Source organism: Ranitomeya variabilis, chromosome 7, assembly GCF_051348905.1.
Source record: "Ranitomeya variabilis isolate aRanVar5 chromosome 7, aRanVar5.hap1, whole genome shotgun sequence".
Classification (NCBI taxonomy): domain Eukaryota; kingdom Metazoa; phylum Chordata; class Amphibia; order Anura; family Dendrobatidae; genus Ranitomeya; species Ranitomeya variabilis.
This window is the reverse complement of record NC_135238.1, coordinates 181,651,704-181,665,053: the sequence shown is the minus strand read 5'-3', so window position 1 is coordinate 181,665,053 and position 13,350 is coordinate 181,651,704.

The following is a 13,350-nucleotide window of genomic DNA, read 5'->3' as shown; positions in this document are numbered from 1 at the left end:
CTTTTGTGGCAATGCAAACATTTTCCAGCACTATTACCAAATGTTACCGATTTTTTCCAATTTTATAAAATTTTGGTCATGTTTCTGATGACAAATCTGAACATATTCGCTGATCACTACTGATAAAGTCTACATCAATCGCTCACACCCAACAGCCGGAATACATACAGTACATACCACTCACAGGAGTCCAGAGATTCTGTTTCCTATAGAGGAAACCTGCTGCTTTTATAATGATGGAATATGAGGTGGGTGGGAAGAGGCAGAACAGGTTTTTCTGAGTTCTGGGAAGGAGTGACAAAACACTCCCTGTCACGCTCCTAAAACATACAGAAGTACACACCCCTTCGAAGGAAGATATCACGAAACGTGCGTTAAGTGGTCTCTGCGTGTGGTCCACTGTTACAGAGTTACTGGTAAATACTGTGTCTTCTTAACCCTCTGTGTGCCTTGGTGTGATGGTTACTATGCACTATTAGAGCATCTTTAAATGCACTTTTGCACTTTTTAATGTCCTTTTTTTGATGCACCTTAACTAAATCTGCCAAGGGTTATATTCACTTGATTTCATATTTTATTTTTAGGTGCTCGGCACCATGTACAATACACACATAGGACTTTTTATAAGGCATAGGTGGAAACTGCTCAGTCATGTTCAAGTGGGATACTATTCCCTAACTTACCACTAGATGGCAGATTAATCGTCATTTATGAACTGATTTCTGTACATGAGTTCTATATACTGGGATGAATAAACTTCCCCTCCTGTCTTCGCCAATAAATAGTCCTTTCAAAATTCTGCACAAGCAGCTTTATGACTCTATTTAAAAAACATACATATATTTTTTATTACAAAACATTATTAAAGTCCATGTGTAAAGATTTTCTGAAATTGTATACGTATATTTGATTTGAAGGCATAGTATATGACCTACAAAGGAAACTAACCTTCTATGTAACATAATAAAACAACATCCTGTATTGTATGAATTTATGCCATGTCTGTACTAGAGTGTACCATGTGTTGCCTTATCATTTACTACATTGCAATCCTTTCGGGGTTTTTTGTTTTTTTAAATGTCATATATGTAATAAAGATTTTTGTATTGTCCTTTTAAACAGAGGTCTCCAGTTCTTGATAGGATGAGTTAGTAATTAGATAGGAGACACCTTATACTTTTGGCCCAATTATTGGATATTTACATATAGACGTATATCCACATAGGACAGCATTTCTAAATCAGAAGAAGGCCTGTAATATTTATAGTGAATGTTTTGCAACTATGATATATCTGTCGCTATAAGAGCAGTTCAGATATCAAGTACAGTGCACATTTTCCATAGGTTAAATATATGGAAACCTTTGAGACATTTTTTAAACGTTTGGGTTATGTCAGTTTTGAGATTTGGGTTGATTAGAAGTCTTAGCAATTAAGGGTTTTATGCATCACACTTTCCATAGCTGGCTGCAGAATGAGGTAGCTGAGAATTTGTCAGTCAGTTCAGTGTGTTTGTAGATTTTATAACTCTTATATTCCAAAATGCCTCTGTACTGTCATGAAGAGGTCGGAGAAACTTTACTCCTGAAGAGTCTAATTCCTCATTTCTGACACCGTGTATCTTCTACTGTAGGAAGATCACTGAGATTCAATTACAGAGAACAAAGTTATACTAATATAATATAATGCCACGCCTGAACTGGCCAGCTGCCCGCTTGGGCAGATTCCCAGTGGGCTGCACGTTTCAAATCCACACTGGGCAGTCTGCTCCTGTTCCCACCTTTCCCGGCCTTCAACATACCACAAGCAGTGAACCAAAAGCTCTGCTGTGGAGTCGGGCTTCTGGCCGGCAGGATGTACCTGTGGCCTCTAGTGTCGCCATTGCAGTCAGAGCCCCTCGCCATGTTTATTATTGCTGCTCAGCCTTTGCAGTAAATGGGGGCCCAGAGGGTCAAGGGAGCACTGCAAAAAGACATTTTTAGACTGTGTGCCCACATTGCATTTTTTATGCGTTTCTGCCACGTTTTTTGCCGCAGCAGAAACGCATATAAACGCTTAAAAACGCATTCCCATGCAATCCTATGGGATTCCGCAGTTGCTGTGCCCATGCTGCACATTTTCCCACTGCGGAATCACATAGCGGTAAAATCTGCAGCATGTTCATTATTTCTGCGGAATCACGGCGATTCTGCCTCCATAGGATTGCATTGAAATGCTCACTTTACGCATGTGGCTATGCCCACTATGCGTAAAGTGAGCGCTTCATGTGCGGATGGTACCCAGGGTTTGGAGAAGAGGAGACTCTCCTTCAGGCCCTGGGATCCATATTTCTGTAAAAAAAAAAGAATTAAAAAATATGGATATACTTACCTTGTGCTGTCCCCCGGAGTCCTCCTGTGTTATGATCCGGTGATCTTGGAGCAGCATGAAACTTTCTCTGGAGAAGGTGGAACCTGTACTGACCGCAAACCCTGAACTTAACACTGCAACTAGAAGTAGCCGTGGGGTGTACCTAACACATCCTAGACACCTTGACACAGCCGGGGGACTAAATACCCCTATAGATAGAAATGGGAATACTATCTTGCCTCAGAGAAAAAAGCCCAAAGGATAGGCAGCCCCCCACAAATATTGACTGTGAGAGGAGAGGAAAAACACACGCAGACTGAAAACAGGATTTAGCAAAGGAGGCCACTCTAGCTAGATAGAAAAGGATAGGACAGAATACTAAGCGGTCAGTATTAAAACACTAAAAAATATCCACAGCAGAAAATACAAAAATTCCACATCTAACTAAAGACATGGAATGTATATCTGCATCTCCTGAGAATCCAACTTGACTGAATAAATCCTTACACAGTCTAAGCTGGACAAGAAAAAACATTGAATAGCACTAAACTGTAAAGCCCACAGCATGTGGGTAGAAGAAACAAAAACCAGAACTTATCTTTGCTGATTTGGGCAGCAGGGCAGAAGGAACCAGACAGAGATGTGAAACCTCCAAGAACAATAAACAACTGGCAATGACTAAAGAATCCTGCAGACCTAAATAGCCCAGTCAGAGCTGCAATCAGCAGAGACACCTGCCCAAGATTGCAACTCAGGGACAACTGCATTACCACCAACAACCACCAGAGGGAACCCAAGAGCAGAATTCACAACAGTACCCCCCCTTGAGGAGGGGGCACCGAACCCTCACCAGAGCCCCCAGGTCGATCAGGCCGTGCCAGATGAAAGGCACTGACCAAATCAGCAGCATGGACATCAGAGGCAAAAACCCAAGAATTATCCTCCTAGCCATAACCCTTCCATTTGACAAGGTACTGAAGCCTCCTCCTCGAAAAGCGAGAATCCAAAATCTTCTCAACTACATACTCCAACTCCCCATCAACCAACACAGGGGCCAGAGGATCAACAGAGGGAACAACGGGCACCACATATTTTCGCAATAAAGATCTATGGAAGACATTATGGATAGCAAACGAGGCCGGAAGGGCCAAACGAAAAGACACCGGATTAATAATCTCAGAAATCCTATAAGGACCAATAAACCGGGGCTTAAACTTAGGGGAAGAAACCTTCATAGGAACATGGCGGGAAGATAGCCAGACCAGATCCCCAACCCGAAGCCGGGAACCAACACACCGACGACGGTTAGCAAAATGTTGAGCCTCCTCCTGAGACAAAACCAAATTGTCCACCACATGAGCCCAAATCTGCTGCAACCTGTCCACCACAGAATCCACACCGGAACAGTCAGAAGGCTCAACCTGCCCTGAAGAAAAACGAGGATGAAAACCAAAATTACAAAAGAAGGGCGAAACCAAAGTAGCCGAACTAGCCCGATTATTAAGGGCAAACTCGGCCAATGGCAAAAAAGCCACCCAATCATCCTTATCAGCAGACACAAAGCATCTCAAATAAGTTTCCAAAGTTTGATTAGTTCGGTCGGTCTGGCCATTTGTCTGAGGATGGAATGCGGAAGAAAAAGACAAATCAATGCCCAGCCTAGCACAAAAGGCCCGCCAAAACCTAGAAACAAACTGGGAACCTCTGTCGGACACAATATTCTCCGGAATACCATGCAAACGAACCACATGCTGAAAAAACAATGGAACCAAATCAGAAAAGGGAGGTAATTTAGGCAAAGGCACCAAATGAACCATCTTAGAGAACCGGTCACAAACAACCCAGATAACCGACATCCTCTGAGAAACCGGAAGATCAGAAATAAAATCCATAGAAATATGCGTCCAGGGCCTCTCCGGGACCGGTAAAGGCAAAAGCAACCCACTAGCACGAGAACAGCAAGGCTTGGCCCGCGCACAAGTCCCACAGGAATGCACAAAAGTACGCACATCACGTGACAAGGAAGGCCACCAAAAGGACTACCAACCAAATCTCTGGTACCAAAAATACCAGGATGGCCAGCCAACACAGAACTATGAACCTCAGAAATCTCTCTACTAGTCCATCTATCAGGAACAAACAATTTCCCCACTGGGCAGCGGTCAGGTTTGTCAGCCTGAAATTTCTGAAAAACCCGTCGTAAATCAGGAGAAATGGCAGAAAGGAGCACCCCCTCCTTCAGAATACCGACCGGTTCAAGGACCTCAGGAGAATCAGGCAAAAAGCTCCTAGAGAGGGCATCAGCCTTGATATTCTTAGAACCCGGAAGATATGAAACCACGAAATCAAAATGGGAAAAAAACAAAGACCATCGAGCCTGTCTGGGATTCAGCCGTCTGGCAGACTCGAGGTAAATCAGATTTTTATGATCAGTCAAGACCACAATACGGTGCTTAGCTCCCTCAAGCCAATGTCACCACTCCTCAAACGCCCACTTCATAGCCAGCAACTCCCGATTGCCGACATCATAATTGCGTTCAGCAGGCAAAAACTTACGGGAAAAGAAGGCACACGGTTTCATCAAGGAACCAACAGGATCCCTCTGAGACAAAACGGCCCCTGCCCCAATCTCAGAAGCGTCAACCTCAACCTGAAACGGAAGAGAAACATCCGGTTGACGCAACACCGGGGCAGAAGTAAATCGGCGTTTAAGCTCCTGAAAGGCAGAGACAGCCGCGGAGGACCAATTCGTCACATCAGCGCCTTTCTTCGTCAAATCGGTCAAGGGTTTAACCACACTGGAGAAGTTAGCAATGAAACGGCGATAAAAATTAGCAAAGCCCAAAAATTTCTGAAGGCTCTTCACGGATGTGGGTTGAATCCAATCATGAATGGCCTGAACCTTAACCGGATCCATCTCCATAGATGAGGGAGAAAAAAATGAAGCCCAAAAAAGAAACCTTCTGCACTCCAAAGAGACACTTAGACCCCTTCACGAACAAAGCATTATCACGAAGGATCTGAAATACCATCCTGACCTGTTCCACATGAGACTCCCAATCATCGGAAAAAATCAAAATGTCATCCAAATATACAATCATGAATTTATCAAGATAAGCCGAAAGATATCATGCATGAAGGACTGAAAAACAGATGGAGCATTAGAGAGCCCGAATGGCATCACAAGGTATTCAAAATGGCCCTCAGGCGTATTAAACGCAGTTTTCCATTCATCACCCTGTTTAATATGAACAAGATTATATGCCCCCCGAAGGTCAATCTTCGTAAACCAACTAGCCCCCTTAATCCTGGCAAACAAATCGGAAAGCAGAGGCAAAGGGTATTGAAATTTGACCGTGATCTTATTCAAGAGGCGATAATCAATACAGGGTCTCAATGAGCCATCCTTCTTAGCAACAAAAAAAAATCCCGCTCCCAATGTGGAATAAGATGGCCGAATATGCCCCTTCTCCAAAGACTCCTTAACATAACTCCGCATGGCGGTATGTTCAGGCACAGACAGGTTGAAAAGTCAGCCCTTAGGAAACTTACAGCCAGGAATTAAGTCAATAGCACAATCACAGTCCCTATGCGGCGGAAGGGAACTGGACTTGGGCTCATCGAATACATCCTGAAAATCAGACAAAAACTCTGGAATTTCAGAAGAGGAAGAAAAGGAGATTGACATCAAAGGAACATCATTATGAACCCCCTGGCAACCCCAACTAGTCACAGACATAGAATTCCAATCCAACACAGGATTATGTACCTGCAACCACGGAAAACCCAGCACAATAGCATCATGCAAATTATGCAACACCAGAAAACGACAATCTTCCTGATGGGCTGGCGCCATGCACATGGTCACCTGTGCCCAAAACTGGGGCTTATTTTTAGCCAAAGGTGTAGCATCAATGCCCCTTAAAGGGATAGGGTTCTGCAAGGGCTGCAAGGGAAAACCACAACGCCTGGCAAACTCAAAGTCCATTAAGTTCAAAGCGGCGCCTGAATCCACAAACACCATGACAGAAAAAGATGACAATGAGCAGATCAGGGACAGATAACAGAAATTTAGGTTGTACAGTACTGATGGTAAATGACCCAGCGATCCTTTTTGTGCGCTTAGGGCAGACTGAAATGACATGAGAAGCATCGCCACAATAAAAACACAACCTATTCTGACGTCTGAATCCTTGCTGTTCCGTTCTATAGAGAATCCTATCACACTGCATTGGCTCAGGACTCTGCTCTGAGGACAACGCCACAGCGCGCACAGTTCTGCGCTCTCGCAAGCGCCGATCAATCTGAATGGCCAGAGACATAGAATCACTCAGATCGACAGGCGTGGGAAACCCCACCATAACATCTTTAACGGATTCAGAAAGACCCTTTCTGAAAATTGCCGCCAAAGCATAATCATTCCATTTAGTCAACACAGACCATTTTCTAAATTTCTGACAATACAGTTCTGCTGCTTCTTGACCCTGAGACGGGGCCAACAAGGTCTTCTCAGCTTGATCCACAGAATTTGGTTCATCATATAATAATCCTAGCGCTTGAAAAAAGGCGTCTACATTAATCAAGGCCGGATTCCCAGATTCCAGGGAAAATGCCCAATCCTGAGGATCGCCACGCAGCAGGGAGATGACAATTTTAACCTGCTGAATGGAATCACCAGAGGATCGAGGTCTCAGAGCAAAAAACAGTTTACAGTTGTTTTTAAAACTCAAAAATTTGGACCTGTCCCCAAAAAACAAATCAGGAATAGGAATCTTAGGCTCTAAAACCGGAGTCTGAACAATATAATCCGAAATACCCTGTACCCTAGCAGCAAGCTGGTCTACACGAGAAGCCAATCCCTGAATATCCATGCCAGCACCAAACTCCTCAGCCACCCAGGGAAAAAGAGGGAGGAACAGGCAAAACAGACTACAGAAAAAAAAATGGCTCAACACCTTTCCTCCCTTCTTCTGAGATGCATTTAACTCATTGTAGGCCAGTTGTACTGTTATGATCCGGTGACCTTGGAGCAGCATGAAACTTTCTCTGGAGAAGGTGGAACCTGTACTGACCGAAAACCCTGAACTTAACACGGCAACTAGAAGTAGCCGTGGGGTGTACCTAACACATCCTAGACTGTCATGTTCCCAATGGCAGGGAATTAAACACATAACACGGGCAAAAACAGGACGAGCTCTAGGGTGATGGAACCTGAGCTGACCGCGATCCTGAACCTCAACACTCAACTAACAGCAGCCGGGGAACGTTCCTGGGGGGACTCTAGACGTCTCGCGCCAGCCGGAGATCTAGCTACCCCTATCAGAAGAATCACAGACCTATCTTGCCTCCAGAGAAATATTCCCACAGAAATAGCAGCCCCCCACATATAATGACGGTGAAATGAGAGGAAGGCACAAACGTAGTTATGAAAACAGATTCAGCAAAATGAGGCCCGCTTAAGCTAGATAGCAGAGGATACAAAAGGTGAACTGCGCGGTCAGCTTAAAACCCTTCAAAATACCATCCTGAAATTACTTGAACTCATGTGCCAACTCATGGTACATGAGTGGTAATTTCAGCCCACTAGAGCAACCAGCAGCAGAGAATTACATATCTGCAAGCTGGACAAAAAACATGAAAGCAAACATGAAACAGGGAAATCCAGACTTAGCTTGTCTTGAAGGCCTAGGAGCAGGTAGCAAAGGTAACAGAGACACACTGATACATTGATAGCCGGCAAGGGAATGACAGGAAAGCCAGGTTAAATAGGAAACACCCAGCCTCTGATGGACAGGTGGAAACCAGAGACCGCAACCCACCAAAGTCACCCAGTACCAGTTGTAACCACCAGAGGGAGCCCAAAAACAGAATCCACAACAGTACCCCCCCCTTGAGGAGGGGTCACCTGTTGTGGATTCTGTTTGTGGGCTCCCTCTGGTGGTTACTGCTGGTACTGGGTGACTTTGGTGGGTTGCGGCCTTTGGTTTCCACCTGTCCATCAGTGGCTGGGTGTTTCCTATTTTACCTGGCCTTTCTGTCATTTCCCTTGCCGGCTATCAATGTATTCAGATGTGCTCTGTTTGGTTCCTGCCTACCTGCTCCCAGATCTTTCAGGATAAGCTAAGTGCTGATTTTCAGTTGTTTGGTTTTTTTGTCCAGCTTGCTTATTATGTCTCTATGCTAGCTGGTAGCTCTAGTGGACTGAGGTTCTCCCCATGTGCCATGAGTTGGCACATGGGTTCTTGTAATCTCAGGATGGTTTTTTTTTTTGATTAGGGTTTTTTGCTGTCCGCTCAGTCCCCTTTTGTATCGTTCTGCTTTCTAGTTTACAGCGGGCCTCAATTTGCTAAAACTATATATATCATCTCTATGTGTGTGCCTTCCTCTCATTTCACCGTCAATACATGTGGGGGGCAACTATATCTTTTGGGGTTCATTCCGCTGGAGGCAAGTGAGGTCTTTATTTTCTCTGCAGTGCTAGTTAGCTCTTAGGCTGGTGCGTGGCGTCTAGAACCAACGTAGGCACGCTCCCTGGCTATCTCTAGTTGCGTTTGTCAGGCGTAGGGCAGCGGTCAGCCCAGGTTCCATCACCCTAGAGCTCGTCCGTAATATATTTGTACTTTGCTTGTCCTGTGCTATCCCTAGCCATTGGGATTCATGACAGTATAGCCGGCCCACAAAGTGTTAATTGTTTGGGCTGAAGCGGGAGAAAGAGAAGTGTTTAAGGGATTTTTTTTTTTTTTTTTCCCTTCAGAGTTTTGCTGCCTAGCCCTTAATTGCTGTCTAGCTGCTTCTTACCTCCTCTTAACCCTTGAATGGCTCTGATCTTAGCTGTTTAACATGGATGTCCAGAGTTTGGCTTCCAGCCTGAGTAATCTCGCGGCAAAAGTTCAAAACATACAGGATTTTGTTGTTCACACTCCCATGTCTGAACCTATAATTCCTATTCCAGAGTTCTTTTCTGGAGATAGATCTACCTTCCTGAATTTCAGGAACAATTGTAAATTGTTTCTTTCTTTAAAATCTCGCTCCTCTGGAGACCCTGCTCAACAGGTCAAGATTGTAATATCTTTCCTGCGGGGCGACCCTCAGAATTGGGCATTTGCATTGGCACCAGGGGATCCTGCATTGCTCAGTGTGGATGCGTTTTTTCTGGCATTGGGATTGCTCTATGAGGAACCTAACCTGGAGATTCAGGCTGAAAAGGCTTTATTAGCCCTCCCTCAGGGGCATGATGAAGCGGAGATATATTGTCAGAAGTTTCGGAAATGGTCGGTGCTTACTCAGTGGAATGAGTGCGCCCTGGCTGCAAACTTCAGAAATGGTCTTTCTGAGGCCATTAAGGATATTATGGTGGGGTTCCCTACGCCTACAGGTCTGAATGAGTCTATGGCTATGGCCATTCAGATTGATCGGCGTTTACGGGAGCGCAAACCCGTGCACCAGTTGGCGGTGTCTTCTGAACAGGCACCTGAGATTATGCAATGTGATAGAATTCAGTCCAGAAGTGAACGGCAAAATTATAGGCGGAAAAATGGATTGTGTTTCTATTGTGGTGATTCAGCTCATGTTATATCAGCATGCTCTAAACGCACAAAAAGGGTTGATAAATCTTTTGCCATTGGTACTCTGCAGCCTAAGCTCATTTTGTCTGTGACTCTGATTTTTTCACTGTCTTCCATTTCCGTCGATGCCTATGTGGATTCGGGCGCTGCCCTGAGTCTTATGGATTGGTCATTTGCTAAACGCTGCGGTTTTAGTCTGGAACCTCTGGAAGTTCCTATTCCTCTGAAGGGAATTGACTCTACACCATTGGCTATGAATAAACCGCAGTATTGGACACAAGTGACCATGCGCATGACTCCCGTTCATCAGGAGGTGATTCGCTTCCTTGTACTTTATAATTTACATGATGTACTAGTGCTTGGTCTGCCATGGTTACAAACTCATAATCCTGTCCTGGACTGGAAAACAATGTCTGTGTTAAGCTGGGGATGTCAGGGGGTTCATGATGATGCACCTCCGATTTCAATCGCTTCATCTACTCCTTCTGAGATCCCTGCGTTTTTGTCTGACTATAGGGATGTTTTTGAGGAGCCTAAGCTCAATTCGCTCCCTCCGCATAGAGATTGTGACTGTGCTATAGAATTGATTCCTGGTAGTAAGTTCCCTAAGGGTCGTTTATTTAATCTGTCACTGCCAGAGCATACTGCTATGCGGAATTATATTAAGGAGTCCTTGGAAAAGGGACATATTCGTCCATCTTCGTCCCCTCTGGGAGCAGGTTTTTTTTTTGTGGCAAAAAAAGATGGTTCCCTGAGGCCTTGTATAGATTATCGCCTTCTGAATAAGATTACAGTCAAGTATCAGTATCCATTGCCATTATTGACTGATTTGTTTGCTCGCATTAAGGGGGCTAGGTGGTTCACTAAGATAGATCTTCGCGGTGCGTATAATCTGGTGCGGATAAAACAGGGTGATGAGTGGAAAACCGCATTTAATACGCCTGAGGGCCATTTTGAGTATTTGGTAATGCCTTTTGGACTCTCCAATGCTCCGTCAGTCTTTCAGTCCTTTATGCACAATATTTTCCGTGAATATCTGGATAAGTTTATGATTGTGTATTTGGATGATATTTTGGTGTTTTCTGATGACTGGGAGTCTCATGTTCTACAGGTCAGGAAGGTGTTTCAGGTTCTGCGGGCCAATTCTCTGTTTGTGAAGGGCTCAAAGTGTCTCTTCGGAGTCCAGAAGATTTCTTTTTTGGGGTACATTTTTTCTCCTTCTACTATTGAGATGGATCCCGTCAAGGTTCAGGCGATTTGTGACTGGACACAACCTACATCTGTTAAGAGCCTTCAGAAGTTCTTGGGGTTTGCTAATTTCTATCGTCGGTTCATTGCTAATTTTTCCAGTATTGTTAAACCTTTGACTGATTTGACTAAAAAGGGTGCTGATGTTGCTGATTGGTCTCCTGCGGCCGTGGAGGCCTTTCAGGAACTTAAGCGCCGGTTTTCTTCTGCTCCTGTGTTGTGTCAACCAGATGTTTCACTTCCTTTTCAGGTTGAGGTTGATGCTTCCGAGATTGGAGCGGGGGCGGTTTTGTCACAGAGAAGTTCTAATGGCTCGGTGATGAAGCCATGTGCATTCTTCTCTAGAAAATTCTCGCCCGCCGAGCGCAATTATGATGTGGGTAATCGGGAGCTTTTGGCCATGAAGTGGGCATTTGAGGAGTGGCGTCATTGGCTTGAGGGTGCTAAACATCGTGTGGTGGTCTTGACTGATCACAAGAATCTCATTTACCTTGAGTCTGCCAGGCGTTTGAATCCTAGACAGGCTCGTTGGTCGTTGTTTTTTTCTCGTTTCAATTTCGTGGTTTCATACCTGCCAGGTTCAAAGAATGTGAAGGCAGATGCTCTTTCCAGGAGTTTTGTGCCTGACTCTCCTGGAGACTCTAGGCCTACTGGTATCCTTAGGGATGGGGTAATATTGTCCGCCGTATCCCCAGACTTGCGACGTGCATTGCAGGAGTTTCAGGTGGATAAACCGGATCGTTGTCCACCAGAAAGACTGTTTGTTCCGGATGATTGGACCAGTAGAGTCATCTCCGAGGTCCATTCTTCTGTGTTGGCTGGTCATCCTGGAATATTTGGTACTAGAGACTTGGTGGCCAGGTCTTTTTGGTGGCCTTCCTTGTCTAGGGATGTGCGTACCTTTGTGCAGTCTTGTGAAGTGTGTGCTCGAGCTAAGCCTTGCTGTTCTCGGGCCAGTGGGTTGTTGTTATCCTTGCCCATCCCGAAGAGGCCTTGGACGCACATTTCCATGGATTTTATTTCTGATCTCCCGGTTTCACAGAAAATGTCCGTTATCTGGGTTGTGTGTGACCGCTTTTCTAAGATGGTTCATTTGGTGCCCTTGCCTAAGTTGCCTTCCTCCTCTGAGTTGGTCCCTTTATTTTTTCAGAACGTGGTTCGTTTGCATGGGATTCTGGAGAATATCGTTTCTGACAGGGGATCCCAGTTTGTGTCTAGATTTTGGCGGACGTTTTGTGCCAAGATGGGCATTGATTTGTCTTTCTCGTCTGCATTCCATCCTCAGACGAATGGCCAGACGGAGCGAACTAATCAGACCTTGGAAACTTATTTGAGGTGTTTTGTTTCTGCTGATCAAGATGACTGGGTTGCTTTTTTGCCACTGGCCGAATTTGCTCTTAATAATCGGGCTAGTTCGGCCACGTTGGTCTCTCCTTTTTTTTGTAATTCGGGGTTTCATCCTCGTTTTTCCTCTGGTCAGGTGGAGCCTTCGGATTGTCCTGGAGTGGACGTGGTGGTGGACAGGCTACATCAGATTTGGAATCAGGTGGTGGACAATTTGAAGTTATCTCAGGAGAAGACTCAGCAGTTTGCTAATCGCCGTCGCCGCGTGGGTCCCCGACTTCTTGTTGGGGATTTGGTGTGGTTGTCTTCTCGTTTTGTCCCTATGAAGGTCTCTTCTCCTAAGTTCAAGCCTCGGTTCATCGGTCCTTATAGGATCTCGGAGATTCTTAACCCTGTATCTTTTCGTTTGGATCTCCCGGCATCGTTTGCTATTCATAATGTGTTCCATCGGTCGTTGTTGCGGAGGTATGAGGTGCCCGTTGTTCCTTCGGTTGAGCCTCCTGCTCCGGTGCTGGTGGAGGGAGAATTGGAGTATGTTGTTGAGAAGATCTTGGATTCTCGTGTTTCCAGACGCAAACTCCAGTATTTGGTTAAGTGGAAGGGTTATGGTCAGGAGGATAATTCCTGGGTGGTCGCCTCCGATGTTCATGCGACTGATTTGGTCCGCGCCTTCCATAGAGCTCACCCTGATCGCCCTGGGGGTTCTCGTGAGGGTTCGGTGACCCCTCCTCAAGGGGGGGGTACTGTTGTGGATTCTGTTTGTGGGCTCCCTCTGGTGGTTACTGCTGGTACTGGGTGACTTTGGTGGGTTGCGGCCTTTGGTTTCCACCTGTCCATCAGTGGCT